This window comes from Staurois parvus, unplaced genomic scaffold, assembly GCF_062004578.1.
Source record: "Staurois parvus isolate SC_StPar_1 unplaced genomic scaffold, SC_StPar_1.0 ptg000866l, whole genome shotgun sequence".
NCBI classification, from domain to species: Eukaryota; Metazoa; Chordata; class Amphibia; order Anura; family Ranidae; genus Staurois; species Staurois parvus.
In genome coordinates this window covers 254,438-281,686 of record NW_028318662.1, presented here as the reverse complement: position 1 = coordinate 281,686, position 27,249 = coordinate 254,438, and the positions used below count along the sequence as shown (strand labels likewise).

At 44.9% G+C, this 27,249-nt stretch overlaps 1 protein-coding gene and 1 pseudogene across 18 annotated transcripts in view; both read right to left on the bottom strand.

Moving 5' to 3' along the window:
* Window positions 1-27,249, bottom strand: part of LOC149443234 (neurexin-2-like) — a 2,355,461-nt gene that overhangs the window by 2,165,821 nt on the left and 162,391 nt on the right. The gene's annotated exons all lie outside the window — the stretch shown is intronic.
* Window positions 10,809-15,130, bottom strand: LOC149443236 (uncharacterized; annotated as a pseudogene).

Genomic DNA, 27,249 nt, shown 5'->3' with positions numbered 1-27,249 from the left:
AAGGATCAAAGGCCGAATAGGCTTGGGGAAAAAATCTCGAGGCAAAACGAAAGGAGCCAGATGATTTGAAATGGGTCTCTTGGACAAAAATAATGTCTGCTCCTGAGGATCGAATATCCCTCAAAGCCATCCACCGTTTTTGAATGGAGTTGAGGCCCTTGACATTATATGACAGAAACCTCAAAGCCATTATAAAATAACAAGGATTGAAGCAAATGTGTTAGCATAAAAAATGAATGAAATACCATCGATGTAATAGAATAGAAAACAAAAAACAGTAAAATAACACAGGAAGGTATAAACACAGAGATTGACATAAGTATCCGTGAGGATATAAACTTGGGAGCAACAATTTGGCCCAAGTCGTCTAGGCCTATGGCTAGACAGAATCGGGAGCAGCACGACAACCAAGACATCAGAAAGGTCGTCATGCCCGGCCAGACAAAACAAAAGTGAAAAATGCACCCAACAATGGTTCGGTCGGACAAAAAAGGGAAACCTGTGGAAAAATTATGTAAAAACCAGGAGGGAAGGATCGTCACCGGAAACACATCGGAAGGTCATCCCAGAGAATCTTCAGACAGGCGGATCGGTTGACCGAGGATGACGTGGACGCTGTGGGGTACGTGAAAGTCTCTTCTGACCTCTGCGGACTGGAGTCCAGATTTTGTTGGGGGTGGCAGATGGACGAGACGGAGTTGGTGGCAGAGGGGACACATCCTCTGACAAAGGTGGAAGTCCCAGGCGCTTTAAGAAGGAATCCGCCTCATGAAGATCACGGAGCACAACTTGGGTATTGTCCCTAGTCACGACCAACCGGAAGGGGAACCCCCATCGATAAGGGACATGATGTTGTTGAAGGTGTGTGGTGATCGGCTTCAGGGCTCGCCGCTTGGCCAGGGTAATCGGGGACAGGTCGCAGAAGAGTTGGAGTCTGTCACCTTTAAATTCCAGAGATGATTTGTGACGAACAGCTGATAATAAGGCTTCCTTGCTTTGAAAAAAGTGGAAGCGAACTATGACGTCGCGTGGTCTGGTGCCTTCAACAGGTTTTGGGCCCAAGGAGCGATGAGCCCTGTCCATACGCCAATCTGCTTCTGGAACCAAGGGAGCAGTTGCGGTAAAGAAGGACAGAAGGTGACGTTGTAATTGTGCGTCAGCAATAGATTCGGACATACCGCGTATACGGATATTTTGGCGCCGTTCCCTGTTTTCTAGATCCTCTTGCTGGAGCTGCATTTGGGACATAGAATGCTTCAAATATGCGTTATCCTCTTCCAGAACATGAACGTATTGCACCAAATCATCAAACTCATTTTCCAATTTATCCATGCGGTCTCCAATCTGAGCAATTTCCCCTCTGAGATCCAATGCCAGCTTTCCAATTTCAGCGGATATAGACGCGGTAATATTTCGTAAAAAAATTTGCAACTTGTCATCTAACGCTGAAATTGTGAGGGAAGGAGACGGAATGGTCTGTTGAGATATCTGGGTGGAGGGAGGATGATTCCCTGGTGCAGAGTATTCCACTGCCCCCCCAGTTATATGCTGGGGATCAGAGTCCTCCATCTGGGGCTGAATCAGGGCAGCAGCAGGCATGGAAGCTGGAGTACATGAGGGTGCAGTACCCTCCGTGACCACCGGGGGGCTGAGATCTCTCCCTGGGTTCCTGGTCATACTAGAGGCTGGGGATTGCGGCCTGGATAGGAACCGCCGGAGCGGCGAGGGCCGCGGATCCTGTGGCTGCGGGGAGGGGGGCTTCCAGCGCCCTATCTTCCCCATGAAGGTCTCTCCCTGATGCCAGACCGGGTGACAGGTAAGTGTGACTCACCCTATTTTCTGTGTGAGGCAGTGGCGCGTGTCGGGTGAGTCCGTGCTGGCCGGGGATGAGCGGAGCTCAGCTAAATCACAACCGCCATCGGCCCTGGCCGCGCATGCGCCCCCTGGGCTGCATTGTTTATGCATAGAACTGTACTGGAACGCGGTAAAACACCCTGGAATGCACTAAAATGCACATGTCCCTAATTAAATTTAAGAAAAAGAGAGGGGAAAAAATTAACTGGAGTGCATAAAAAAATGCACTGGAACACGTCAAAAATGTATCCAAAATGCACTGGAACACACAACAAACGCATCCAAAATGCAGCGGAACACATCAAAAACGCATCCAAAATGCTCTGGAACACGCTAAACATGCATCAAAAAAGTGTATGCAAAAAGGCATCTGGAACACATCTAGACTGTGTTTCTATAGTGTGAACTGGCCCGTAGGACTTGTTCACACCATTTGTGGTGTAGAAACGCATGCAAGAGCACGTTTTTTCTAGCACAGCAGAGAAATGCAATGCCCTCTGCAGTTTTGCGCAGGTACCAAGATGAAAACCTAATTGCACCTCCACATGTCTAGTAAATACAGAAGCATTCACAGCCACCAAAACGCATGGCACCACACTAGTGTGCGGTTAGGTGCAACACACTTTTAAAATAATATGCCTGCAGTATTTTTGCATGTTCCCAGACGTTAGGCAGCCCATTGAAATTAATGAGCTGAGGAAAAAAAAAAAAAATGCCACATTCACACAGGACTTCTGGCCTGTACAGCATAAATGAGGGGGTTGTTCATGTGGCAGGAGCCACCTCTTACACTATGGGGACACAGCAGCTGTATGTACACAGGTTTTAATCTGACAGGTGTGAAGGCGTGGGGAAGTGGCCCTGAATGCTCACTGTCTGTGTTCAGCGCTGTACACCTGCACCCATATGCTTGTCAAATTAGAACCTGCAGCATTTCCATAGTGTAACATAGGTTGCCTGCAAACGGCGACAGCCACAAAAACAAAGCACTGATTCCCACTCTACAAGCCACAGCACCCATGTGAATGAGCCCCAAGACCTCAATTACACACACAGCTTTATTTATGAACTCGGTACAGTTTTATCATTTAGATTTCACAGGAATTTGGTTGGGATTGTGTGCATTAATAATGTTTTTAGTGTATTTTTACCATAAATATAATTTGGATATTTTCTCTGGTGGTGGGGGGCTGTCAGGTATGCTGTACGGGGCCCCATGATATCTAACAGTGGCCCTAGGTGTATGCTTGTGTCTGTGCCACCTGTATAGTTAGGAAGAACAATAACTTCTTCTATGGAATACCTTGAACTTCTGCTATGTACCTCAATAGATCTAGGAATTGGGCATATTTTCAACTGAAAATACAACAATTATTAGTAATGTTTCCCCTGCAAATGAGGATCAGCTCCTTGGTGGAGAACAGCGATCTCACCCTGTCCAGATGTGGTCTGGAATTCCACAAAAGAACAATTCACAAAGCTAAAAAATAGACTTGCAAATTACCACTAAACTCTCCTAACTACACTTCCATCCACTAACACTCCCCACTACCACTTCCAGGTATGTGCAAACGTCCTTTCGCAAATGTCATGATGTATTTCCGGTATGACAGCTGCTTTAGTGCCTCCTCCAACAGCCGTCTTGCTGTTTATTTGTGCACCATAGCAATTTTCCATGCGGCTCTACTGTGTATATGACATTGGTGAATATATGTTTGCAGTTCTCTTGTGGATTTGGCATTGGTGAATGTATGCTTGCAGCTCTACTGTGCATATGACATTGGCAAATATATATTTGCCGGTAAAGGCCCAAATTCAACATAAATTGGGGGCCTAATTTATTACTGTTAAGAGGATTGTAGAAAAAGAATAGCTAGCTGCACATTGAACATGACCTATTTATTGGTACATAACATGGTCTTGTGGTGCAATAGGGGTGTCAGGGCCTAGACTTGTACCTGGGACTTCTACTGTGTCAGGCAGTAACTCTTCTCACTGAGCTACCTAGGATGCTGGACAACACTCTGCCTCTTCTATTGGATAATCCTGCCTTGTGCCTTGTTTGCTCTTGAACCTTGAACGCCTTGCTCCTCCCATGAACTTTCTATATAAGCCACGTCCTTGGACTTCCTCCTTGCCAGATTATTGTGCCTTTCCAGCCAATATCCCGCTACTGTTCCTGCTGCTGTCTACACCTCCGCTACTGATCTTTGGCTTGTTCCTGACCACGATTTCGTCTCATCCTAACGTACTACGATTGATCTGCTACCTTTTGTGACCGACCCTTGGCTTGTGACCGACTCTGCTTTCGTCTGATCCCTAACCTGTTGATCCGCTATTGGTTCCCAGTCTGCTCATTCCCTGGTGGGGTGATCCTGAGATCTGCGACCTGGTATTAACACACAGCCCAATCCATCTCCACCATTAGGAGCTCTGGTGAATACCAGTTAATACTTAGACCCCGCACCTCAGGTGAGCCTGCGTCATTCCCAGGGGATCTGCTGGTGTACCTAACTTGCTGGTTCCAGGTAAGCCTTTTACTGCTATAGCAACTGGTCTCTGAACCTGACCTTACACCGTGACAAGGGGGCTTTTGGTTTGTTAGTTTGGACATACTTGCAAATGTGCACTCTAACAAGCTAGATTTGGGCATATTATATAGCTCGTAAAATATAAGTGTTAGGGGTGCTAGTATATTGAACTTGAACATGAAATAACCCCCCCAAAAATAAACATAGTCCAAACGTTTATTGATCAAATACATAGTCCACATTTATTTGGACAGCAGCAACAAGTAGGTAGTCAATTTCTTGATGGGGAAAAAAAAAAGCAGGATTGATGTTGCTACAATAGAACGGTCCTGCTCATAAGAGCTTACAATCTAAAAGATTATACTTCTAATGAACTATGCTTTCACAGGAAACAAACGGTTAATATGAATCATGTAGTAGGCTTATCTATCCACAAAACAGGCTGCAGATCAAAATATCAATATAAAAAAAACATACGTGCCAAAATAAAACACCTCCCACTTCCCCAAATCCCCCACACATACATTTCTCATTAGGTTTGTCTGAAAACTGCATTTCAGTCTAAGCAAACTATAGCCAAATGCAGATTTGGAAGAGCAGAGCAATTGACATGTGTTAGGATTACAATGCAAAGATAATAAACACACAATCATTGTACAATAACACACAAACACACCTTAGAAGGAAAACATTTACAGCCTGCATCAAAACACAGCGTGAGTGTGGCCTGGGGCAATTCACCATAATATCTCTTCCTCCCCAAATCAGACTTGCAGAACATAACCTGGCCTCTTCCAAGGAAAAAATCACCCACTAGTGCAACTTTTTATATAACATAGGCCACACCCACCACTGTCATTCATTTGGTCAGAGAAAGTGTTTGCACCTGATTAATTCTCTCCCCACCTGTGTTAACCCTTGGTATACAGGCCCCACAAATCAGAGTCAGAAAGAAAGCCAAAGTGAAGTGTACCTGTGCAGCATACAACAGAACATTGAACAGGGATGTGAAGGGGAACCCTATTGGCAATATTTATTGGCACTATGGCCACAATTCACTCCAGATTATCGCATGAGTTAAGGCAGTCACATGACCACATCTCGCATGCAATACTGAAAATGTCAATTCACTTTTGCTAGTATGCGGGATTTCCCATAAATTATTTATTATTATTATTACATCGAGTTTATATAGCGCCAAAGGATTTGCTCAGCGCTGTACAATATAGGGGGGACAATACATAGCACAGTACAACAATAACAAACAACGTACGAGGGGTAAGAGGGCCCTACTCTTTCGAGCTTACAATCTAGGAGGGAGGGGGTAGTGGTACAGTAGGAAGTGGCTGAGGGGAATGAAGTGGTGGGAGGAATGAGGGAGAATGGCCGTTAGGTGAGGGTGGGGTAGGCTTCCCTGAAGAGATGGGTTTTGAGGGAGCGCCTGAATGTGAGGAGGGAAGGCGACAGTCTGATGGATTGGGGCAGTGAGTTCCAGAGGATGGGGGAGGACCTGGAGAAGTCTTGCAGTCGTGCATGGGAGGAGGAGACCAGGGAGCAGGATAGGAGGTCCTGTGAGGAGCGAAGGGTACGGGTAGGGCGGTACTTGGGGATCAGGTTGGTGAGGTAGTCAGGGGCAGTGTTGTGAACGGCTTTGAAGGTCAGGGTTAGAAGTTTAAATTTGATGCGTTGGGCAATCGGGAGGGAGGGATGCGGCCGGTGGTTGTGTTGGTCTGCGGGCGGTGGTTGTGTTGGTCTGCGGGCGGGGGGCTTATCAGAATCTGGAAGCCCCCTTTAACAAGGGGGCCCCCAGATCCCGCCCCCCCACATGAATGAGTATGGGGTACATGGTACCGCTACTAATTCACAAAAAACTAAAAGTGTAGTGTAAAAAAACACAGGACATGGTCTTTGACAAGTCCTTTAATAAAAGAAAAATCTCAAAGAATGTCCCCCAAAGTAGATCCAACGTCAATCACGAAGCCTGCCGACGGCGACCCGACCAAAAAAAAAAAGGTTCCGTGTCCAACGCTGGCTGCCAGCCTTCTGCTTTGAGTCTAGGTGACAGCTCTTAAATATCTAAGGGGCCACTTAAATATCTAAGGGGCGGGGCCAATTATGTTACATGGGGTTGGATCACATGCGTGATGTCCCCGGGTAGCCCCGCCACTTACTTATTTAAGAGCTGTCACCCAGTCTCAAAGCAGAAGGCTGGTAGCCAGCGTCGGATGCGGAATCTTTTTTATTTTTTTTTTATTTTTTCCGGTCGCCAGCGGCGGGCTTCGTGATTGACGTTGGATCTACTTCGGGGAACATTCTTTGAGATTTTTCTTTTATTAAAGGACTTGTCAAAGACCGTGTCCTGTGTTTTTTTTACACTATACTTTGGATTTTTTTGTGAATTAGTAGCAGTACCATGTATCCCATACTCATTGACGTAGGGGGGGGCCGGGATCTGGGGGCCCCCTTGTTAAAGGGGGCTTCCAGATTCTGATAAGCCCCCAGCCCGCAGACCCCCACAACCACCGGCCAGGGTTGTGGGGAAGAGGCCCTTGTCCCCATCAACATGGGGACTAGGTGCTTTGGGGGTGGAGCTCCCCTGCTCCAAAGCACCCCCCCATGTTGAGGGCATGTGGCCCGCCCACCGCCGGCAACCCGAAGAAAAAAAAAAAGTTCCGCATCCGACACTGGCTGCCAGCCTTCTGCTGTGAGTCTGGGTGGCAGCTCTTCAATCGGGGACATCATCTGAGTGACCCTGCCCCATGTGACATCATTGATGTGGCTTGGAAGTTCCCCTCTAAATCCATACCAGACCCGAAGGGCTTGGTGTGGATGGGGGGGGGGACCTCACGCCGTTTTTTAAATTATTTTTTTAATTCCCCTGGTGAAATCCGCTGACAGCTGAAACATGAACGCTGCATTGGTTTTCACTACTAAAACGCTGCATGACTTGATAAAATAACTAATGCAGGATTTTAGTAGTGACAACCATGTGTTAATGTTTCAGCTGTCAGCAGGGTTCCCCACTGACAGCTGAATGTTAAATAATTTCTGTAAATTAAATAATAATAAATAAATAATAAACAAAAAAGGGCGTGGGGTCCCCCCTCCCATGCATACCAAGCCCTTAATGTTTCAGCTGTCAGCGGGGTTCCCCACTGACAGCTGAATGTTAAATAATTTCCGGAAATTAAATAAATAAATAAAAAAATGGTGTGGGGTCCCCCCTCCTGTAACGTACCTGGTGGTGGAGCTTGATGTGGAGAGAGGCTGTCCTCTTATCACTCCCGTTCGGGACCCCTGATAGGGTAGACAGGAAGTAACAAGCTGGGAGGGGCACGAGTGCCTGATGGGTCTGCGATGACAGCTGGCAGGAATACCAGGATGCAGGTAGCAGGATGCAGGTGAGCAGGTGCAGCAGAGAGGTGTAGCTGAGATGCGGATGACCGTGTCAGCTGGTAGCCAAGGATAGTCACAGGCAGTGTAGAATAGTCAGGCAGGCCGGGTCAGGATCGATCAGACAGATCAGGTACAGAGGAGCAGGAAAGAGGATAGTCAAAGGGAGAGCCGGGTCAGTGCAGGTGGAGTTCAATCGTTGTCAGTCAAGTAAGTGGATCACAGGAGTCAGGATACAGGAAACAGGAAGTAGTAGACCAGAAGGCACCATTCTGTTTATAGCAGGGGTTTAAATAGCCTGCCTGTGTCGCAGCTGCGACATTCTTCTTCCCTGACAGTGCCCCGTCTTATGGGCAGCCTCCGGATGCCCAACTGGGCCATTTTCTCAGGGTACCTGCGTTTAAATGCCAAGATTAAATCTCTGGCATGAACATTGGATGCTGGCTCCCAAGAATTATCTTCAGGTCCATATCCCTTCCATTTGATCAGATATTGGAGTTGATTCCTTCTCTTCCTGCAATCAATGATATTCTCTTTCGCCATTGACGATAATAGATTCAGGTGGCTTTAATTTCCATTGAATGAAGGTAGTTTTTTAGAGGTTGCAAAATAAATTACCGTATCACCCAATAGATGGCTTCCATTCAGTAGCCCAAAAAGGCATGCAGAAAAAAAGGGGTTTGTGAAAAGGAATTCACAGAAAAGCGGCTACATTTTGAACAGAATGTGATACTCAGAAAAATTTCCAAAAATTATACTTTATTACATATAAATATTTGACATATGGGCAATCGCCCTGGTTTACCATCACCTCAGTATGAGACAATACACACAGACCTAAAACCATATAAAATGACACCAAGACCGGTCTGGATAAATGTGCAACAAAGACAATGACCGCTATAGTCTAAAGTCCTTGCAGCACTGGCACATAGGATAACACTTCCTAAAGGAGGTGTATACAAAAATTATACCATAGGTATACAGTGTCACATGCTATATATATATAGAGACATATGTCATAACCATGTAGGTTATATCCCATATAGGGGAATTTCCAAAAATTATACCAAGGGTATATAATGTCACATGCATGCAGTACAGCGAGCACAGTATGCGTCAAAAGGGAGGCATAACCATAAGCCTATATTAGGCAATAGATGGATATCACATACAAAATGCAGTACAATCCTATGCCAGCACATGTGGTTGGGGCCCATTTATCTGAAATAGAAGTGACTGGTTATTAGGACTCTTAAATGAAAAAAGCCCCGATTGTTGCCTGGATGGAGAAATAGATGTAAATAGCAGAACACTGCTTTAAATGGTTTCTTCACCACAACATGTGGACTGCAAACCACTTTTAGTTGGAAACAAGATAAGGCCCAATGGATCTTCCGCCTGTTGAAATATACGTGGTATGCCTTGTTTCTTATGTGAAGCACCATAATGTCCCCATCCTGTAGTAAGACAAACAATATGAGGATAGTCACTGTAAGAGCTTTCACTCTATGGTAGACGTTATTGTCATATAGATCGCATGGGACCTTTTATCTAATGTCCTGTAACAGTCCACTCACCACCTGTGCAATGGGTAATAGGACGTCATACGTCAGATACGTCACTTCCGGTCATGCGCACTAGGTGGAACGCACGCTGACCTACAAGGAGGTTGCCATTTTCACATGCCATGAGTCATGCTAAGGCAGCACAGGCGCCATGGAGAGGTCGGAACCCGCGATATGTCGGCTGATGTAAGCGGTGGTTCCCTGGTTCCACACGGCAGTACTTATGAAGGACATCTTTTCCTTTCCTATTACCCATTGCACAGGTGGTGAGTGGACTGTTACAGGACATTAGATAAAAGGTCCCATGCGATCTATATGACAATAACGTCTACCATAGAGTGAAAGCTCTTACAGTGACTATCCTCATATTGTTTGTCTTACTACAGGATGGGGACATTATGGTGCTTCACATAAGAAACAAGGCATACCACGTATATTTCAACAGGCGGAAGATCCATTGGGCCTTATCTTGTTTCCAACTAAAAGTGGTTTGCAGTCCACATGTTGTGGTGAAGAAACCATTTAAAGCAGTGTTCTGCTATTTACATCTATTTCTCCATCCAGGCAACAATCGGGGCTTTTTTCATTTAAGAGTCCTAATAACCAGTCACTTCTATTTCAGATAAATGGGCCCCAACCATATGTGCCGGCATAGGATTGTACTGCATTTTGTATGTGATATCCATCTATTGCCTAATATAGGCTTATGGTTATGCCTCCCTTTTGACGCATACTGTGCTCGCTGTACTGCATGCATGTGACATTATATACCCTTGGTATAATTTTTGGAAATTCCCCTATATGGGATATAACCTACATGGTTATGACATATGTCTCTATATATATAGCATGTGACACTGTATACCTATGGTATAATTTTTGTATACACCTCCTTTAGGAAGTGTTAACCTATGTGCCAGTGCTGCAAGGACTTTAGACTATAGCGGTCATTGTCTTTGTTGCACATTTATCCAGACCGGTCTTGGTGTCATTTTATATGGTTTTAGGTCTGTGTGTATTGTCTCATACTGAGGTGATGGTAAACCAGGGGGATTGCCCATATGTCAAATATTTATATGCAATAAAGTATAATTTTTGGAAATTTTTCTGAGTATCACATTCTGTTCATAATGTAGCCGCTTTTCTGTGAATTCCTTTTCACAAACCCCTTTTTTTCTGCAGGCTTTAATTTCCAGTCTGGAAAAGGATTAGGTACTGAGGGTTTGAGCAATGATACATGAAATACTGGATGTATCTTCAGTGTTTCAGGCAAAGTGAGTTCATACGATAAATTGTTGATCCTCTTCTTTACTGGGAAAGGTCCCAAGAATTTGGGACCGAGTTTCCTTGAGGGACATGTCAATCTGAAATTTGACCAGGTCCCCTTTCTTTTCTTATCAAAACATTTTTTATTATCTTGTTGGGCCTTCAGGATTGCCTCCTGTAGTAGTTTGTTGTTCCGTTACAGGAACCCAAAGGTATTCTGTACTGCTGGGATCGATGATTCAGGCAATGTGTTGGATAAGAATAACGGATGGAATCCATAGTTTGAGAAGAATGGAGATTGCTTTGTAGATGAGTGCTTAGAATTGTTATAGGCAAATTCTGCCAAAGGCAACAATGACACCCAGTCATCCTGAGAAAATGACGTAAAACAATGGATCTATTGTTCCAGTGTCTGGTTTGTTCTTTCTGTTTGTCTATTAATCTGGGGATGATAGGCAGATGAAAATAATAGTTCTATTCTTAGTTTCTCACACAGTGCTCTCCAAAATCTTGAGGTGAACTGTACTCCTCGATCGGAGACAATATTTCTCGGAACTCCATGAAGTCTTACTATTTCCTTAATAAAACTTTGGGCTGTCTCTGTTGCAGAGGGTACTCCTTTCTTAGGAACGAAGTGGGCCATCTTTGAGAAGCGATCCACCACAACGAAGATGGCTGAACAACCCTCAGATGGGGGTAATTCCACGATGAAATCCATGGAAATCATCTTCCAGGGTTGATTGGGGACTGGTAAGGGCCTCAGTAGTCCCCATGTTTTGCTCCTATTGCTCTTGTTTTATATGCATGTAGGACATGAGTTTACAGTCAGGTCCATAAATATTGGGACATCGACACAATTCTAACATTTTTGGCTCTATACACCACCACAATGGATTTGAAATGAAACAAACAAGATGTGCTTTAACTGCAGACTGTCAGCTTTAATTTGAGGGTATTTACATCCAAATCAGGTGAACGGTGTAGGAATTACAACAGTTTGCATATGTGCCTCCCACTTGTTAAGGGACCAAACGTAATGGGACAATTGGCTTCTCAGCTATTCCATGGCCAGGTGTGTGTTATTCCCTCATTATCCCAATTACAATGAGCAGATAAAAGGTCCAGAGTTCATTTCAAGTGTGCTATTTGCATTTGGAATCTGTTGCTGTCAACTCTCAAGATGAGATCCAAAGAGCTGTCACTATCAGTGAAGCAAGCCATCATAAGGCTGAAAAAACAAAACAAACCCATCAGAGAGATAGCAAAAACATTAGGCGTGGCCAAAACAACTGTTTGGAACATTCTTAAAAAGAAGGAACGCACCGGTGAGCTCAGCAACACCAAAAGACCCGGAAGACCACGGAAAACAACTGTGGTGGATGACCGAAGAATTCTTTCCCTGGTGAAGGAAACACCCTTCACAACAGTTGGCCAGATCAAGAACACTCTCCAGGAGGTAGGTGTATGTGTGTCAAAGTCAACAATCAAGAGAAGACTTCATCAGAGTGAATACAGAGGGTTCACCACAAGATGTAAACCATTGGTGAGCCTCAAAAACAGGAAGGCCAGATTAGAGTTTGCCAAACAACATCTAAAAAAGCCTTCACAGTTCTGGAACAACATCCTATGGACAGATGAGACCAAGATCAACTTGTACCAAAGTGATGGGAAGAGAAGAGTATGGAGAAGGAAAGGAACTGCTCATGATCCTAAGCATACCACCTCATCAGTGAAGCATGGTGGTGGTAGTGTCATGGCGTGGGCATGTATGGCTGCCAATGGAACTGGTTCTCTTGTATTTATTGATGATGTGACTGCTGACAAAAGCAGCAGGATGAATTCTGAAGTGTTTTTCGGGCAATATTATCTGCTCCTATTCAGCCAAATGCTTCACAACTCATTGGACACCACTTCACAATGCAGATGGACAATGACCCAAAGCATACTGCAAAAGCAACCAAAGCGTTTTTTAAGGGAAAGAAGTGGAATGTTATGCAATGGACAAGTCAATCACCTGACTTGAATCCGATTGAGCATGCATTTCACTTGCTGAAGACAAAACTGAAGGGAAAATGCCCCAAGAACAAGCAGGAACTGAAGACAAATAAATACAATAAAGAATGTAGCGCTACTCCCAAAAAATATATGCACACATAAATAATAAAAAATGTGAAATCACAAAATTTCATAAAAAAAAAATATATATATATATATAAATGTGACAGTGATATCAATTAATATTAATTAGTGCCCATAAATCATTGAATCCACACAATAAAATAAATAACTCAAAACATGTGAAAAAAACATTTCCATATATTTGTATATATAACACGCATACACATATATATAATATATAATACTATATATCTATAATCACACGTGCCTCTTGTGTAGTGAGAAGACCATTAAAATGGTACAAACGACAGTGCTCTCAAAGTCCAATAAATGCTGCTGGTGACCAAAGAAAAACAGTGCTTCCAATAACTACTGTTAGTGACCATAAACAAAACTCGTGTAGATCTCTGAGTGCATGTGAATCTGACAATCCGACCACCATCTGGATAAGCCTCTCACCTCATCACTTCGACCCTTGTGGATCAAAGAGCTTTTGTGGATCCCCCTCACGGATCCTCCAAGATAGCTATCACTCCAAAGGTTGCTCTCTCAGAAATAAATATTCCACCTCTGGCTCTTCTCCAGGTAAGTATTGCAGCATCAATCTCTCAAATGAGACAAACTTGATCCTCCCATAGTGCAGTATATTTTATTTGTTACATAGGGACAGATAACATCAAACATTTCCACTTATGTAGCAGCCAGTCCAAAACCTCATGCTTTCGGATGAGGGTATGTATGTATGGGTGTACAGCTGAATATACAGGTGTACCAAGATGGCCGCCACGCCGTGACGTGGTGACCTATTTCCGGCAGAAGTTTTAGGCCCTGCCGCTGTGATAGGACTGCTCCCACTGCATTTTCTGATGCATTAACTTCCACCACAAAGGGGAGTGTTGGATCTGGATGACTCAGGATGGGTGCTGAGGTGAATAATTCCTTTAGGGAGTCGAAAGCTGTTTGTGCTTTGGTTGTCCAATGGAATCGGATGCCCTGCTTGGTTAACTGGTTAGTAGGAGCTATAATGGCTGAGAAGCCCTTGATGAATCTCCTATAGAAATTTGTGAATCCAATGAAACATTGTACTCCCTTTTTGTCTGCTGGTGCAGGCCACTACAGGATGGCAGAAACCTTCTGAGGATCCATCCTGAACCTCTCCGTGGAAATGATTAATCCAAGGAATTGGATGCTTTGGTGTTCAAATTCACACTTCTCGGGCTTGGCGTAAAGACCAGGAAGTCTTAGACGGCTGAGGACTCTCTGCTTCCCTTGAACTCCACCGAGACCACGTACAGAGAAAATTAAAATGTCATCAAGGTACACTATAACAAAAATGTCTAGAAAGCCTCTGAAAATGTAATTTACAAAATGCTGGAACGTTGCTGGGGCATTGCATAGGCCAAAGGGCATTACTAGGTATTCAAAATGCCCAAATCTGGTGCGAAAGGCAGTCTTCCATTCATCCCCCTCTCGGATACGTACCAGGTTATAAGCTCCCCCTAGTTCCAGCTTAGTGAACAGGATTGCAGATCTCAGCTTCTGAAATAGTTCTGGAACCAATGGTAGGGGGTATCGGTTCTTGATGGTGATATTGTTTAGCTCACAGTAGTCCACACAGGGACGAAGAGAATCATCCTTCTTCTCTACGAAGAAGATGCCAGCTCCCGCCGGGGAGGTAGATGGGCGGATAAACCCCTTTTTCAGACTGTCGTCGAGGTACTCCTTTAGTGCTCCTAATTCCCGCTCTGACAAAGGGAAAATCTGACCGAAGGGAATTTTAGCCCCAGGCAGTAACTCGATTGGGCAGTTTTATGGTCTTTGTGGTGGCAAGGAGTCGGCACCATGTTTACTAAAAACATCCAGGAAACTATGATAGGCCGCTGGGACTATTTGGTGTACCTCAGATTTTGTGTCAATACATAGGAGGGGTCTGGATGGAGCTAAGGGTTGGGGCAGGCAGTGCATATGACAGTAGGTGGACAGAAACTTTGCTTCACCAGATACCCAATTGATGTTAGGGTTATGTACCTGTAACCAGGGAATTCCCAGGATAACAAGAAATATTAGGGAGGCAATGGCATCTAGACATAATAGTTCCTTGTGGCCTGAGGATGGTATCGTGACCAGTAGGGGAATTGTTTCCTGGGTAACTGCTCCAGATTTGATGTTGGATCCATCAGACAAGAATATGGTAAGTTTCTGCGCTTTAGCTCGTAACGGTATCTGGTGTCGCTGGGCGAAGTTTACATCGATAAAACAGCTGCAAGCTCCGGAATCAAGGATAGCGGACACTGGAAGAGCTCTTTCCGAAAGTTGAAAGGAGATAGGAATGGAAATGTGAGCATGGTTGATGGGAGCGGGAGGTGGACTGGCAGGTAATTCATTTGGTAACTTACACATCTTGGAGGGGCAGTTCCTCACATAGTGCCCGGCTTCTCCGCAATAGAGGCATAAATTGTTCTGGCGTCGACGCTGGTGTTCTTCAGGTGTCAGAGAGGTTCATAATAGACCTATTTGCATGGGTTCAGGTTCCTCTACAGAAGGTGTAGCAGAGCTGGTAGGCGCCATGTTGGTTGACGGTGGAGCCCTAGGTAGCATCCATATGGGGCGACTTAGCCCAGTGGCTCTCTCTAATCTACGCTTCCTAAGACGACGGTCAATTTGTATAGAGAGAGTAATGAGCTCCCCCAGAGTATCGGGTACTCCTACGCGGGCCAGTTCGTCAAGGCCTAGACGGAACTGGTAATGTAGGGCAGCGTCATTCCAATGGGTATCGGTGCTCCAGCGCCTATATTCTGTGACGTAATCCTCCACTGCCCTGCGTCCCTGCTGGAGCACATGAAGAGTGGCCTCTGCTGATGCGGCTCGCTGGGGGTCATCATACAGTTGAGCCATGGAACCAAAAAAGATGTTTAAGGAGGCTAACTTGACATCCACCTTTTCCAGCATGTGCTGGACTTATGCCTGTGGTTCTCCCTGGAGCAGAGAAATCACAAATCCCACCTTAGTTGCTTCAAGGGAAAAGGTCCGGGGTTGTAAAGCAAAATAAAGCTCACATGCGTTTCGGAACGCCCGGAACTTGCTGCGATCTCCAGAGAATCTTTCTGGTGTAGGGATCCTTGACTTGGGAGGTAACATCATCACCGCAGGAGGAATTATGTTTCCTGGGGCAGCAGCGGGAGAAGGAGTTACTACAGGCCTATCAGACAACGCAGGTGCAGGTAAGGTTTAAAGGCGGTTCTCTAGCCAGGTGTATCCTTCTTGAAGATCCTTGATGGCCTGTGTTAGTGCCAAGATGTGATGGCAAATCTCATCTAGACCCGGGGACATCACGCATGTGATCCCACCCCATGTGACATCAATGATGTCACATGGGGCGGGGTCACTCGGATGATGTCCTGAGTGGCCCCGCCCCTTACATATTTAAGAGCTGTCACCCAGACTCACAGCAGAAGGCTGGCAGCCAGCGTCGGAAGCGGAACTTTTTTTTTCTTCTTTTTTCTGGTCGCCAGCGGCGGGCTTCGTGATTGATGTTGTATCTACTTCGGGGGACCTTCTTTGAGATATTTCTTTTATAAAAGGACTTGTCAAAGACCGTGTCCTGTGTTTTTTTACACTACACTTTTAGTTTTTTTGTGAATTGGTAGCGGTACCATGTACCCCATACTCATTCACGTGGGGGGGTGGGATCTGGGGGCCCATATTCTGATAAGTCCCCCACCCGCAGACCCCCACAACCACCAGCCAGGGTTGTGAGGAAGAGGCCCTTATCCCCCTCAACATGGGGACAAGGTGTTTTGGGGGGAGCCCCCCTGCCCCAAAGCACCCCCCCATGTTGGGGGCATGTGGCCTGCTATGGTTCAGGAGGGGGGGCGCTCACTCGCCCCCCCCCCCTTTTCTGACCTGCTGAGCTGCATGCTCGGATAAGGGTCTGGTATGGATTTTGGGGGGATCCCACGCTGTTTTTTAATTTAATTTTGGTGTGGAGTTACCCCCCAGGGGTGGACTGACAACTCATGGGGCACCTGGGCAATAAGGGATCATGGGGTCCCTGTGTCCTCACCCACACTCAAACCACACCCAAAAAAGCCTATGAAAGGTACCAGGGGCATTTCATGGGACCCCTTACTGACCCCGGGCCCTCAGGCAGTGCCCGAGTTCCCAAATGGTCAGCCCACCCCTGTTACCCCTTAATATCCATACCAGACCCGAAGGGCTTGGTATGGATGGGAGGGGGGACCCCACGCCGTTTTATTTTTAATTTTTTTAACTGCAAACCTTTATTTTTAGATTCAGCTGTCAAAATATATATTATCTAGACCTTTGAAATGTGTAAAATTATTACAGAAATAATTATAAAGGATAAGAAACAAAAACAGAATCAATAGAACTAAGGAAATCAAATTAGAATACATAAAGATATGCCTAGCTACAAATAGTGCTGTTTGTTAAACACAGTAGACACGATCGAGTGCCATCTGTCAGAGGACTCCACACAGAGATTTACTATTAAACAGCGTCTAAAAAGAAAGCGCCCACGGCAGACAACTAAAATTTGTTCTGCACATGCGCATTTATATCTGTCCATAGGTGCTGGAAAAGCGTCTAGTTCTTCACTATCATGACTTCCTTTAAAAAACTATTTTTTACACATTTTAAATTTTTTTGGAAATGTCAGATATTGTTTAAAGTGAAGTCCAGATATTTTGGAAAGCAAATTTCAATGTGAACATGTCTCTGCAGTGATTTTTCAGGGTGTTAGACGTGCTTCTTAGCAAGTCTGCTTTTTGAGACTGATTCCTGGATTGTACCTGGTTAGTAAATTCAATTTCACATCTACTTGTTGACGCTTTCTTTAGTAAATGTCTTTGCCGTCTAAAAGTAGACGGTCGCTGTTACAAAGTAGACGTTAGCCCATGGAAATGCGCCTAGGCACATTAGTAAATCAGGGTCCATTTGTCATCTACTGTCTTGTCTGCCTTCTATACATAGGTCGCACTTTGCGCACTTTCAGAGTGCTCTTTAGGGAACATAAAAGGAATATAGTACATGGATTTGACAAATACTCTGACCCTGATTTACTAATGTGCCTAGGCGCATTTCTGTGTGCTAACGTCTACTTTTTATTAGCGACCGTCTACTTTTAGACGGCAAAGACATTTACTAAAGCAAGAGTCAACAAGTAGACGCGAAATCGAATTTACTAACCAGGCACAATCCAGGAATCAGTCTGAAAAAACAGACTTGCTAAGAAGCACGTCTAACACCACAGAAAAATCACTGCAAAGACATGTTCACATTGAAATTTGCTTTCCTAGGGACGTGGCCGGCAGTGGATGGAGATGGCTGCTCAGTGAGGGAGCTCCGGAGCCACGGGGAAAAGTCAGCGACAGGAGGCAGCGGGTGAACCCGCCAACGTCATAGTAAGCCCTCTAAGTGAGGGGGGCATACAGGAGGAATAATGAGGAAGAGGAAAAATAAGGAGGGGCCCGCAAATTGACCAAGTTTTTCACCTCATCGGGCGGCCCCTCCCCTTAAGATGGCGCTGATCACTATCCCTCTCCTGAGCACCAGGGACATGTGAGGGGGGAGGGTCACAGTCCCCCCTTGCACACATCCAGCCCAGCAATGGCTGCAGGCTCTGCAATCTCATCCCTATCAAACAGCCCACAGAAGTACAGACAACACTGCTCTGCAGATGTGCAATCTATGAGTGAGCAGATACATACCAATTCATTCTCACATAATACTACTAGTGAACTCATCGAACACCTAGATTACCCCGCAGAGTCCTTACCCCTTACGGCCATAGTGATGAAAGATATGTTAATTACCCTCAAAGGTTCCCTGCATAAAGATATGATGGGATTTGTAGCGCAAGTTAACAAGGATGTTGAATGTTTAGGGGAAAGAGTCGCACATGTGGAAACTAAAATGGGCGAAATCGCTAAAGCGCATAATGAATTAGTTGACGCACATAATGAGGCAGAAGAAGATGTGAGAGCTTTAAAGGTGAAATTAGTGGATCTGGAGGACCGCTCTCGCAGGAATAATGTGAAATTCAGGGGCATAGGCGAAAATATACCTGCTGCGGAACTCCGCCAATATATCCAACAAATGATTTCTGCACTGCTACCACACACTCTGAATAGGGAAGTAGTGGTGGATAGGGCCCATAGACTGCCTAAGCCCTCATTTCTACCTGATCACATTCCTAGAGATATAATAGCGAGAATTCACTTTTATCACATCAAGGAAGAATTAATGCTATTTGCTCGGAAAAATACTCCACTTCCTTCCCCCTATGCTGGGATCCCATTATTCACTGATCTTTCACAACATACCATTTTAGCACGCAAAAAATTGCTCTCCTTCACGAAATTGCTACGCAATAACTACATCAAATGCCAGTGGGGCTTCCCCACTAAATTGATTATCACTAAAGATAACCGGGTGATCTCGGTCAATTCTGAAGAAGAGGGATTGCAGTTAGCCAAAAAATGGGGCCTTCTACCAACCGATGAAATGCCAATGCTTCATAAAGCTTCACCCAGGAAAATAACACCTGACTGGGAACAGGTAGCAGGATGATGCGCCATGTCGCTACTTCTCCGTGCCTCCTACTTATTTGCTGTATACCTGCTGTGTTCTTGGACAGCAATTTAGTGAGCTGCGTTTCTCGGCTCTGAACCCCCCACTCACCGAAGTGATTGATTTCACACAAAGTTTCACGTTAACTGTTATTTTGTCTCGTTACAAGTTTTTTTATCCTCTTTTTCAACCCTTTTTCCACAGAGCATCCTGATCAGTAAGATATGGAATAAACATACCTTGACTCCCTCTCACCCTAATTGGACGATACGTTTTTCTCCTCGCTGGAACACTTTGGTTCTTGTAAGTTTAACTATTTGGATTGTCTATGCTACCATGCAGCTTCCTTCTGCACCACATGAGGGCAACCTTTCATAATTTTTCCTGAAATCATCATGGTCTTGAAAATAATCTCCATGAACGCCCATTGCCTTAACAGCCTGTTTAAACGTCATTCTATGTGGAGAGAAGCACAACGACTGGCTGGAGATGTGGTTTGTGTTCAGGAAACTAATTTCACATCTTCTAAAACCCCACATTGCTCACATCATATGTTTCCACATGTTTTTATGTCCAATAGTCCTGATAAAAAAATGTGGTTTTCTTATAGCTGTTCGCAATTCCATTGCATTCTCACTGTTGTCCCAAATGTCTGATAACAAAGGTAGATACCTAATTATTGTGTGTGAAATTAACATCACCTACACCATAGTCAACCTCTATGCTCCTAATGTGCACCAGCTCTACTTTCTCAATTCTCTGTGGAAAAAAGTAGCTAAAATCCAGAAGATGTTTCCCATCCCTCTTGCAGCCTGAGACACTCTTTAGCCAATGTGCTATCTGAAGCCAATTTGTACGATCCTTGGAGATGTCTACATGCATCTGAAAGAGACTATACGCATTACTCTGCACCTCACAAATCTTACTTGAGAATAGATCTCTTCTTGACGTATATCAAATTATTAGAAAATGTCTCCAGTGCTGAAATCCACCTTATGACGTGGGCGGATCACGCACCTATTTCACTAAGCATTGAGGAGTCCTTAAAATTTTTTCCAGTGTTTTTATGGCGAAATTACATATCTATGTATTATAACCCTGCTTTTCGTTCCACGCTTACTACAGCTTTACAAGAATATTTTGATATTAACTCCTCTCCTACGACAAATGTATTTAGTACATGGTGCGCTCATAAAGCATTTTGTAGAGGTTTACTCTTGAAAATGGCCTCCAAAGCGAGGCGGGACAGGAACAAAAAATGTTTAGACATGGTGGATGGGATAACCAGACTAAAACAACTCCATAAACAATCCTTATCTCCCACTGTATTACAGAAACTTCAAAAATCTAGACTTGAGCTTAGGACCATTATGGCATGGCGACATGCCTTAAATCTAAAAAAAGCCAAGACGACCTTTTACACGCAAGGGCATAAAGCGGGCAAAATACTTGCGAGGTATCTCGCTACTAGGCAATCTAAATCCAAATTACCCTGTGTCGAAAAAACCTACCTATCATCCCAACAAAATAGCGGCTGTGTTCCGATCTTATTATTCCCAATTATATAATCTTAAAGAGGATCCTTCCACTCCACAGCCTACCCCAGAACTGATCCATAAATTCCTACATAATCTACCACTACCTAAATTATCACAGCAAAAATTGGAAGGGCACAATCAACCCATTTTGGAAAGCGAGATAAGTGCGGCCATCAAAGCCTTGCCTAAAGGGAAATCCCCGGGGGCGGATGGCTTTACTGCAGAATACTATAAGGAATTCCAATCAATTTTAGTACCTTACCTTAAAAGAACTTATGACAAAGCAGTGTCTACATCCAGATTTCCGCCTGAAATGTTGAGGGCTATTATCGTTACTCTACCCAAACCAGGAAAAGCGCCTTGACTGCCCTCAAAATTTTAGACCAATCTCCCTACTAAATACAGATCTTAAAAATAGTTTATTAAATATTACCCCTCTTCTCATTCAGGCTGACCAAGTGGGTTTTGTAAAAGGCAGGCAGGCTGCAGACAGGACCCATAGGATTCTTAATTTGATGCATTTGGTTGAATCAAGGGGGCTTCAGGTGGTGTTCTTGGCACTAGATGCCGAGAAGGCGTTTGACAGAGTCCACTGGCAATATCTAGAAGCTACTCTAACTAAATTTGGTATCAATGGCATTATATACAGTCCCCAGCGAACTCCCTCACAGCAATCTCAACTTTCCTGCAGTCTTTTAGCGAAGTATCTTATTACAAACTTAATATTACCAAATCTTGTGCCCTCTCAATTGCTATATGAAAAAGTGCTCTGAGTTCCCTTAAGGGCAAATTTCCCTATCATTGGACCAATAAGAAATTGGACTATCTGGATATTTGTATTTCAGCTCTATCCTCACATACCTTTAAAAATAATTTTGAAAAATTGTACCAGTCCACTATATTGGAAATGCAAAGAATCAATAAATTTGAAATTCCGTGGGTTGGTAGAATAGCAGCATTCAAGATGTTTATCTTTTCCAAAATATTATATTACTTTAGAACAATTCCGATTCTTATCCCTTGGAACTATTTCCATAAACTAGAGGTGGCCATACAAAGATTCATTTGGAAAGGGAAGAAACCGCGTATTCCGTTTATGTCACTCACCAAACATAAATCCAAAGGGGGCATGTGACATGGGGCGGGGTCACTCGGATGATGTCCCCGAGTGGCCCTGCCCCTTACATATTTAAAAGCTGTCACCCAAGCTCACAGCAGAAGGCTGAACAGCCATCCTCGAGAGCGGAACCTTTTTTTTTTCTTTTTCCGGGTTGCCGGCACCTTAAACCGTGTCAAAGACCATGTCCTGTGGTTTTTTACACTACACTTTTAGTTTTTTTGTGAATTAGTAGCGGTACCATGTACCCCATACTCATTAACGTAGGGGGGGGCGGGATCTGGGGGCCCCCTTGTTAAAGGGGGCTTCCAGATTCTGATAAGCCCCCCACCCGCAGACCCTCACAACCACCGGCCAGGGTTGTGGGGAAGAGGCCCTTGTCCTCGCTCGCTTGCCCCCCCCCTTTCCTGATTATGGATTTTGGGGGGAACCCCACACCATTTTTTTTTAATTTTGGGAGGGGGGACCCCACGCTGTTTTTTATTTATTAAGGTGCCGATTTTTAAATGTAATTCTCCATTTTTTTTGTTCACTATAGATCAGAAATTCAGCTGTCACTTCCCCAGCTAAAAGAGAAGGTTATCTTTGAGTTTATATCCCTAAAGGAAACAATGTTTACTTTTAGTTTATTAAAAGATACAAAGTTTTCTATAACTTCGGGGAAAGTGATAGCTAAGCTTGTGAACTATAGTGAAGAAAAAAAAAGGCTGGCATTTGCATTTAAAAATCAGCGCCGACATACACTTTGTATTGCGAAAAAAAATTATTACAATTGTGTAAACCGAGGCATTATTTTGAATGGATTTTCATTCGTAAACTGAAAATTCCGTTAACTGAGGCTTTGGTAAACCGAGGTATTATTATTGCAATCCTTTGTATTGGGATACATAGAACCAACATACATCTGAATTGGCAACATAGCACAACATTTGGGTCACATTTGAGATATCTGGCTAGTTGCACTGACCTTGCCCCAGGACTAAGGGTTGATTCACACCACAGAAATACAGGTGGGATTAGTGTTCAACAGCTCTTTGGATAAGTGGTTAGCACTGCTGCCTCACAGTGTTAGGGTTGTTGGCAGGGGCGGACTGACAACCCATGGGGCCCCCGGGCAATAGGGGATCATGGGGCCCCTGTGTCCTTGCCCAAACTCAAAAAAGCCTATGAAAGGTACCAGGGGCATCTCATGGGGCTCCCTACTGACTCCGGGCCCTCGGGCAGTGCCCGAGTTTCCAAATGGTCAGTCCGCCCCTGGTTGTTGGTTTAAATCCCAACCATGGCAATGAATTTGCATGATCTCCCTGGGTGGCTACCCTAACATTGATGTGCTGGTGGGAGCATCTTTGTTTTCTGCCTAAATGATCCCTAGAATGTGAATTAGAATGAGGCCTTGTCTGTTCAAACACCTTTAAAGCTGCACCTTATGTGAATGTCAAACGATGGGATGAAATAAGGGCCTAGAATAATGATTGGTTTGATAATGCTGGTTTGCACTCTGCCCCCTTTTGGGAGGAGGAGGAGATAAAAATAAATAAACTAATGGCATGGAGTCCCCCCCAAATCCATAACAGACCCTTATCCGAGCATGCAGATACCGCATGCCTTCAAAGATTTATTTCCTTTGTTGAATTGCCTGCTTGGTTCACACTAGATGCGATTTAAAATTGTGCTTTTTGTTGTCAATTTTACTGTGTTTTCTGTGGATTTACCAATGAGTTATTGTGTTTTCAATTGTGTTTTGCATTGCGATTTCTATTGTAGTCTATATGTGAAATCACTACAAAATGCAGAAAAAGTTAGACAAGAACTACTTTTGAAATTGTGCTGCAGCAAATCGCTTACGTTAAGACACTCATATCCACATTCATTAGATCCGATATCAGGTACAATTTCAATTCCCAAATCACACCTGAAATCGAGCACCCTGGATGCGACTTGGCATGCGATTTGCATGCCCTGTGACTTGCAAATCGCATACCCAATGTGACCGGGGCTAACGCCACATCACCATCTAATACGATTTGGAAATTGGGCAACTTACAGTGAAGTCGCACAATTTCAAAATCAGATTGCATGTGAATGGAGCCTATAGTAGACAATAGGGTGCGACTTGGCCTACGATTCGCCTAGCATGCAAATCGCATGCCAAATTGCACCCGATGTGACTGGGGGACACCCCGGTCACATCAAAGCGGATTTTGAAGTGGTGCGACTTACACTATGGTCACATCATGTGACTTACAGTGAAGTCGCATGATTTCAAAGTCGGGGGACATGCTGATTTAAAGTGCGATTTGCAACAGATCTCTCTGCAAATCGCATGAAAAGTAGTGTATTCATTACTTTAGAAATTGTTGTGACTCCAACCAAGTTTGAACCACACCAATATGAACGCTCTAATAGCGGTGACATTGAGTGCGACTTTGCATGTGATTTGCATGACATGCGACTTGCAAATCGTATGCCAAGTCGCACCCTATTGTCTGCTATGGGTGCATTTCCGACACTGATTTCTAAAGTAATACATCTTCTACTTTTGTGGTGATTTGCATAGATATCTGCGTCAGATGTCTTGCAAATCGCAAGGAAATCAGCATCTTCACTGTACGTCGCACAATTCCTAAATTGGCTTTGATGTGACCGGGGTGTAAGGCCTTTTTATGTTTGATTTCCTGAGTGTTTTTCCGATTTATGGGACTGCCTTAACTCATGCGATAATCTGGAGTGAATTGTGCCCATAGTGCCAATAAATATTGCCATAAGGTTCCCTTTCACATCCCTGTTCAATGTTCTGTTGTATGCTGCACAGGTACACTTCACTGTGGATTTCTTTCTGACTCTGATTTGTGGGCAGGGGTGGACTGACAACTCATGGGGCCCCCAGGCAATAGGGGATCATGGGGCCCCTGTGTCCTTGCCCACACTCAAAGCACACCCAAAAAAACCTATCAAAAGGTACCAGGGGCATTTCATGGGGCCCCTGCTGACCCTGGCCCTCGGGCAGTGCCCGAGTGCTTGAATGGTCAGTCCGCCCCTGTTTGTGGGGCCTTTATAACAAGTGTTAACGCAGGTGGGAAAAGAATTAATCAGGTGCAAACATTTTCTCTGACCAAATGAATGATAGTGGTGGGTGTGGCCTATGTTATATAAAAAATTGCAGCAGTGGGCGATTTCGCCTTGTACGGCCAGGTTATTTTCTGCAAGTCTGGTTTGGAGAGGAAGAGATATTGTAGTGAAATGCCCCAGACAACACTCACACTGTGTTTTAATGTGGGCTGTAAATGTTTTGCATTTTTTTCCTTCTAAGGTGTGTTTGTGTGTTATTGTACAATGATTGTGTGTTTATTATCTTTGCATTGTAATCCTAACACTCTTCTCTTTCAAATCTGCACTTGGCTATAGTTTGCTTTCTTATTTAGACTGAAATGCAGTTTTCAGACAAACCTGATGAGAAATGTATGTGTGGGGGATTTGGGGAGGTGGGTGGTGTTTTATTTTGGCAAGTATGTATTTTTATATTGATATTTTGATCTGCAGCCTGTTTTGTGGATAGGTAAGCCTACCACGTGATGCATATTAACTGTTTGTTAACCTATTGCTGGCGCCATGCCGCCACCATTGAGGATCAGTGGCCATCTTGGTACTCACTTTGCTATTATTTTTATTACTCCACAAGGATATTTCAAATTGTTACTCGTGTATAATGGTCGTGTATAAAGTACTACACTATTAAGCACCTTTCTGGCTCCTGTGGCTGAGCTAATTCCTACCCAGGACCATTTTGGCACCCACACGGATGGATGGAGCTGGATGACTAACCCATAACTGCCAGCATACCACTGCACCCCCAGATGAGTGATGTGTATAACCCATGCGCATTAATACTTTTGTTCTGGTGAGTGTACACCCGTCCCAAGGGTGGATTACCTTTCACGAGTTTATGCACTACTGTTCGTCATGGATAAACTACACGCTGTACCGATCATCCCCAATTGTTCCGTTTCTTTCTAGGCCCCTCCGCTGTGTGCTTCACTGTGCCCAGCCCCTCCCCCTATCCTTCCACACCAATAGGAGAAGAGGGGAGAGAGGCTGGATCTGCTCTGCTTTCTCTTGTGCCTGCCCACACTCCAGTCCATGCAGCTTTAGAGGATGTGTGGATGGGATATAGTACACAGAGCAGCTGACAGCTGACAGCTCTGATGCTTCTAACGGAGTCATGTGAGTCCGACCTCCCTTCCTTCCACTCCTCCCTTCCTTTCTTCCACCCACCCCTCCCTTCCTTCCACCCCTCTCTCCCTTTCACCCTCCCTCTCTTCCTTTCACCACTCCCTTCCTTCCCTCCCTTCCTTTCTTTCACCCACCCCTTCCTCCCTTCCTTCCACCCCTCCCTCCCTTCCTTCCTTCCTTCCACCCACCTCTCCCTTCCTTCCTTCCACCCCTCCCTCCTTTCCACCCACCTCTCCCTCCCTTCCTTCCACCCCCCCTTCCTTCTACCCTTTCCTCCCTTCCTTCCACCCCTCCCTTCCTTCCACCCACCCCTCCCTTCCTTCCCTCCTTCCCTTTCACCCACCCCTCCCTCCCTTCCTTCCTTCCACTCACCCCTCCCTTCCTTCCACCCCTTCCTTGCTTCCTTTCTTCCACTCCCTTCTTCCTTCCTGTCACCACTCCCTTCCTTCCACCCCCCCCTTCTATCCACCTCTCCCTTCCTTCCTTCCACCCCTCCCTTCCTTCCTTCCTTCCACCCACCCCTCCCTTCCTTCCATCTCTTTCTTCCTTCCACCCACCCCTCCCTTCCTTCATCCACCCCTTCCTTCCTTCCACCCCGTCTTTCTATCCACTGCTCCCTTCTACCTCTGCCTTCATTCCTTCCACCTTCCCTTCTTTCATTCCTGCCTTTCATCCACCCCTCCCTTCCTTCCTTCCCTCCCTTCATTCCTTTCCTCCCTCCCTTCCTTCCTTCCACCCCTCCCTGCCTTCCTTCCTTCCACCACTCCCTCCATCCCTGGCTTCCTTCCACCCCTCCATCCCTTCCTTCCTCCATTCTTTCCACCCCTCCCTCAATTCTTTCCACCCCTCCCTCAATTCTTTCCACCCCTCCTTTCCTTCCACCCCTTTCTCCCTTCCTTCCATCCCTTCCCTCCATTTCCTTTATTCCTTCCTTCCCTTCCTTCATTCTACATAAAACATTTAACATTGCCATTTCAGGAGATAATTTACGAGTGCGTGTTTGGGGGGGGGGATTAAAGGTGGGGCAACTGGTGGCAAGAGTG